General features: G+C 38.2%; 1 pseudogene across 1 annotated transcript; it reads left to right on the top strand.

The window, feature by feature from the left end:
• The first annotated feature begins 1,128 nt into the window (after window positions 1-1,128).
• On the top strand, window positions 1,129-4,098 carry LOC147555151 (E3 ubiquitin protein ligase DRIP2-like; annotated as a pseudogene). Its single transcript, XR_015233480.1, has 6 exons — window positions 1,129-1,166; window positions 1,505-1,636; window positions 1,802-2,132; window positions 2,283-2,749; window positions 3,594-3,661; window positions 3,804-4,098. The product of XR_015233480.1 is annotated as an E3 ubiquitin protein ligase DRIP2-like (transcript).
• Window positions 4,099-6,181: the final 2,083 nt, after the last annotated feature.

Genomic DNA, 6,181 nt, shown 5'->3' on the forward strand with positions numbered 1-6,181 from the left:
ACACCATCATTTTCTCTCTCATACAGAGGAATCAACCAGGTGTCAACGACACTTCCACCAGTATCATCGTCCTAATCCTTCTCTGTGATCGACTAATCAAACACCCATTGAACAACCTACGCCTGTTCAAAAGGAGGTCGACACATATTTCTCTCTCCTAACGACTGCTCAAAAGAAAGTCGACCTACATTCAAAGGAGGACGACCTATCTTTATCTTTCCTGACGACCGCTCATAAAGGGAGGACGACCCAACTTTTTCTCTCTTGACGAAGTAAGCAAAATACTTTATCTTAACAGGGTTATCTCATCCACGAGTACTGTGTCACACCCTCTCTCCAACAAGTCAGTCAATCCGTAGAGAGCGAGCTCAGACCACTCTACGAGCCATGCCTAAACTCCGACACCAACCAACAGTAATATTTCCAAGGGTATCATTCGCTTACATATTAATTCTCTTGCAAGCTTACTAACTTAACCGTCGGAGCCACCTTAGGCCGGCACCATCCAGCATCCAGGTGTCCCAAGTGACTTACGGTCGCGTGTGTTCTTGTCTCTTTGGTCACAGGTTAAGCACAAAGACGTCGTCGGTGCCCGCAAAAATATTAACAGGTGGAGGTTCGACGTCCGGTCAACGACCTGGTGCAGCTGACTTCTTGACCCGCGATTTCTTACCCTCACAACTAAGAGCCAGGGGCGGCCCATGACCAAAGCCACTAAAGCGGTCGCTTTGGGCCCCAAATAATCAAGGGCCTCATGTTCCCTATTTCGCATGTAACTTTCGAAAAACTAATTATACTTTAAACCAACTTCAAACATAATTTAAGGCGTAACTTAGTGGTAAAGACTTTAGATTTTGGATAAAAAGTCAAGGGTTCGATTGCTACTCTTTGCATTATTTAAATTTTATTTGATTTTTTTCCTAATATCCATTGTATGGGCCCCAATTTTTAATTTGGCTTGGGGCCTCCGATATACTTGGGCCGGCCTTGCTAAGAGCATACCTACTAAGAGCACACCTACTAAGAGCACACCACTGGGTATTTCCGCATTGGGTTCCGTACAGATCGACTGAGGTTAACATGTAGACGGAAGGCCCACAATTGGGGTTTGTTGACCCAATTGGCATCATGGGTATTGCCGCATTGGCCAATAAGCCAAGCCGGATGTTTGCCAGTCTTCTAGGTTACATTTTGGCTACTATATTCCATCCTATTGATTAAAACTTCATACTTACACTAAATATAGTTTTCTCAAATGAAAAAGTTGTAAGACTGTACAACTCCTCAATTGGATTGTGTCTTGTTAGGTTATCTGATTATTGCTACTAATAACAAAAAGAGAACTAAATTTTTGGCTTTTTGCTTGTACGATTGTATATAAGTAGGTCATACTATTTCTTCTTTGTCTTATATATGACGCGTTGAACTTCGGTGTCGTTATTGTTCTGTCTGAAAATCATACTATAGGTTACATATGTAAGGTGTAATGTTTGGGTGCTTTCAGGAAAACGTATGATACTTTGATCTCTGTTCCAGTTTGCAGGAAGTGCATATATGATAAGCTAACAGATGAGGATGTCGACTGCTGCCCGATATGCAATATCGATCTGGGTTGTGCCCCAGAGGAGAAACTGAGGTTAGATCCTCTCTCCGACTTCGTCCATTTCTTCACTATTTATACAAGTTCGGATTACATTATCAACTTGTCGATCCAATTTAGTTGCAAATTATGTATTCCTTTGGTTTTAATCAAGAAATCATCTTTATTGAAGCAAATGCTTCGGTTCTGTATAACTTGCAGGCCAGACCATAATTTAGAAGATGTAAGGGCGAAAATCTTTCCATTAAAAATGAGAAAGGTGAAGGCACCTGAAGTTCCTCCTACGATTCAACTACCAGTAAAACGGAAGGAGAGATCACTCTCATCACTTGTGGTGAGTACTCCTCGAGTATCGCCACAGCCAAGTTTGACTGGCCGAAGAACAAAAGGTGTTGCAAGAAAGGCAGCGACTCTACGAGGATCTAGTTTTGTTGTTGATGAACATGTCGAAAAAGAAGAAAATCTAGAAGATCAGCCTGAGAGCTCAAGCTCACCAGAAACCCTAAGCAAGATTGCTCAAAATAGAAGGCAGGTAATAATGGGCATGGTTATTCTATATTTAGTTTTTTTACTTTTCAGTATCAAACTAAATTGGTTTAGAGGCCTGTTTTCATAAGATTTTGCTTTAATTTGCTAACTTTTTCTTCTTTTGGGGGCACATTCGACTTTTTAAATGTCACAGCCTTCTTCCAGCGCCGAACAATCTAACCATCACGTTTCTGGTAAAGATAAAGAAAATATTGGTGAATCATGGGGAGGGAAAGTTGATCTTTGGAAACCTTTAACCTGCCTAGTTGAGGCTGCAAATAGAACGAACTCTAGTAAGTCTAGTTTACAAGGGTCTGTTCTCAAGTTGGAACAAGCTAATGAGCCACCGACTGAAGTTCGTGGGCAAAAACTAAAGGGAGGGGGGGGGGGGGGGGCATGTGAACAAATCAAAAGTTCAAGATAATAGCAATGGCCCTAATTCTACAACTTTAAGTGCGGCGAAACCTAGAAAGTTGCAGAGAATGAGGAGGAAAAGAGCTGAGTCTTGTGGGGAACATGCTATCAATGCTCAAAGTGTCCTTAACGCCACAGGTCAAACAGAGATAGAAGAACTATTCCGATTTGGTTCACATTAGTGGCTTCTGAAGACCAGTATGAAACCATTTTTCTATTTTAGGTTTGATTTGTAAACCTTGGTATCTGAAGATTAAAATTGTAATTCGACATATCTCGTTCATCGTTTTTACTGGGAAGGAGATTCACCCTTGCCACAGATAGCTAGATTCATGTTATTTGAGGATGCGGTGAGTTCTTATATCCTCTACTATCTCAGGATGAAATGTCTCATCTTATTATCATTTTGCTTAGTATTGTCTGTTATGTAAACTGAAGGACATTCCAGTTACGCCATTCTTAGTGCTCGATTTAGTAGTTCTAATATATATCTTATGCAAGAGCTCCCCTCTCAAAATAGTGATGTGCAAGATTAGTGCTAGGAACTAGATTGTTACGCAGTTGTTGAATTTAGTAGGTGTTATGCCTAATGAGACACTTACCTAGAGGACGGTAAATAACTTATGAGTCAACCATGTCATTAAGATTTGGTATTGTAAACCTTACTGATGTGACCCACTTAGGACCAACAGATGTGATCGGTAGGATTTTAGTTGTATCCCTAATTAAGGTCCTATATATACTCCAAGTGTCTCAATTAATGGTCGAAGATGTACAAACTTGCATCGCTTGCTTGGATGGAAGTGAACTTTTTTTTTTTTTTTTGATGAAGGGATGGAAGTGAACTTAGCGTGGGTCAATTGTTTTCGGTGTTTCACATTGTCGCTCGCTGTACTTGTTTACGTTATACTTGTCTAGTCATTATTCTCCACGTTTCTAAGTCATATGTTGACTTAATACTTTGCCTTTTGATAGAAGAATCCGAGTAAATACGCACCACCACAAGGTTTTGTTTGTGAGAATGTCTCTAATGTATTGTTTTATGTTGCAGAGATGTCAATATACCTGTTCTTTTCATCAAAAAAGTATCTCATGAAGAAACTTGATCTTCAAAGCGAAGTTGAGATCATTTTTCCATTCATAAATGAGAACTTATTATTTGCACAGGCAGATTCCGGTGTTTTTTTTTGAGATGTAAGCTTTTCATATCCGAATTTTAATGCATAAAAATGACATGAATATCCTTTGGGTTTGTAAATAGGTGGAGATCCATTGTCGTGGTCAACCAGTTGTTCCGACATTACAAATGCATAACTTAATGGACTTGTGGTTACAAACCGCTACCTCATCATCACATAGAATCTCCGCATCAGTGGGATCCTCAGCTAAGGATTTTGTTATGGTTTTGGCATATTCGAGGAAAGTTCAGGCCTCGTAAGAACCTCCAATGGACCTTCAAGATCTCGTCTTTCTTGATATGGTTTCTCAATTTCGTTTTCCTATGAATTCAGATCTTTTATGTATTTTCATTTTATAGAATCCTGTCATGGGGTGATAAAATTATGGTACATTTCTTGTTCTATTTTATCATTAACCTGTTTTGTTACACAATGAGTTCTTATTCATGGCCATTCTTCCTTTTAACTGAGAGAGAGATAGAATTAGTAAGAAATTTTAGCAAAAAGTCTCTATCTATTATTATGTGTATCCAATACTTATACTAGTGATGGAAAAAAAAACTGGGGAACAGCTAGGTGACACCTTCATCCGAGAGAAAAAAGGCACGTGGGCAACCGACAATCAATACGGTCAATACCGGACCGGCCCGAAGGCGTAGCCGGGGCAGTCTTGGTCCAAATTCCATGTTCGGAGAGACCGGGGCGGTCTTAGTCAAAATTCCATGTCCGGAGACCGCTGCTAGTATTGACCGGCCCGAAGGCGTAGCCGGGGCAGTCTTGGTCAAAATTCCATGTGCGGAGAGACCGGGGCGGTCTTGGTCAACATTCCATGTCCGGAGACCGCTGCTAACTGACCGTTTCAAATGGACCGACCGGATGACGGACCCATACAATTGGTGGATCAGCCGGATAAGAACGACGAAATGATGAACCACTTACTTTTTCACACTTTTTGAGAAGATATGGATGGTTGGATTTCCTAAATATAGGATATCAATTGGATTTGAAACCTAACTTTATAAATACCCTTGCGGCCCAGTCTAAGAAGGTGTTCGATTTTTTCATTTATTAAGTGATTTTCACTTATTAAATGTGGGCCGACAATTTTAAGTCGTTGGTTTTTCACTTAGTAAGCGAAAATCACTTTTAAGTGGTGACAAAGTAAGTGCAAAAAAATAAACTTTAATTTTTTTTTTTTTTTTTGAAAGAGTAAACTCCAAGTTGTTATTTTTCTTTCTCCTACTATCATAATGACCGATATAATAATAACTAGAATGAAAATCTTAAACAATTAATAGTACAAAATTTTTTTATGACTTTGACATTGAGTCTTCCCTTCTTCACTCATTCTTCACCTAAGTTTTTCTCCTAAATTTTTTTAACTTACCCCCCACTAATTACGGAACCACCCAATTCTAAATTGGTTGCGATTGATATTCCCGACATAAAGTATTCATACACCTCAGTTCTCTTGTACCTAAAATAAACTCCCGAGCCTAATAAAAAAGTAAGAAATATTAATATTTAAATAATTTAAGATCAAAATAAACAGTTACTCTTTGTTAAAATATTTAAAATTAATATAAAAATAAAAAGCAAGCACTTAGAATGGATATAAAACAAACGACATAACACTTACAACTAAGAACACTTACTAAGTGATTATCACTTTGTAAGTGGTAGCACTACCCTTTAAGACTAACCTTTCCCATCTCTTTTCATTTTTTACCCTAACTTCTTTACAGCTCTAACCCTAACTCTCTTTCTCATCTGCACGACAACGACCTCCCTAAGAGCATCTTCAATACAAAACTCAATCTCTGAAATTTAGAGTTCCACCTAGGATTTTTAGAGTTTTCTAAAAGAAGTAAGAGCATCTCTAATACAAAACTCAAAAGAAACTCTAAAAATCTTATGTGTCGAGATTCAGATGTCAATCTCTAATTTTTCTCTTTCCTATTTGTTAAGATTGAAATCCTCTATTCGAAGGACTTCTCCAATGCAACACTCTAAAACTCCAAAAAATGGTTATGTGACATTTTTTTTTTCATTAAAATATATGAAAATGTTGAGAGCATCTCCAATGCAACACTCAATCTTAAAAACTCTGAGTGCCATCTAGGATTTTTAGAGTTTTTTCTTAAAACTCATCTGTAATGCAACACTCTATTTGGATCTCTAAGATGACGTGTCGAGGGTGGAATAGAGATATCTCAAGAGGACACTCTATTTCTAGAGTGTCCTCTTGAGATATCTCTAATTGTCCAACTCATCAATATTGATTTTCAACCAATAGAAATCGAGTCTTCTATATTTTCTAAAATAACTAATTATTTTGTTGACAAAAATAACTATGCCACATAAGTAAATAAGATAAATTTAGAGTTTTGCATTGGAGACAAAAAAAATTGAGGATCTCTATTAAGGCCACCTAGGAGTGAGAATCTCAATTGGAACTTAA

The sequence above is a fragment of the Eschscholzia californica genome, unplaced genomic scaffold, assembly GCF_041429995.1.
Source record: "Eschscholzia californica isolate CP2 unplaced genomic scaffold, dmEscCali1.0.p SCAF_2, whole genome shotgun sequence".
In the NCBI taxonomy this organism is placed as follows: Eukaryota; Viridiplantae; Streptophyta; class Magnoliopsida; order Ranunculales; family Papaveraceae; genus Eschscholzia; species Eschscholzia californica.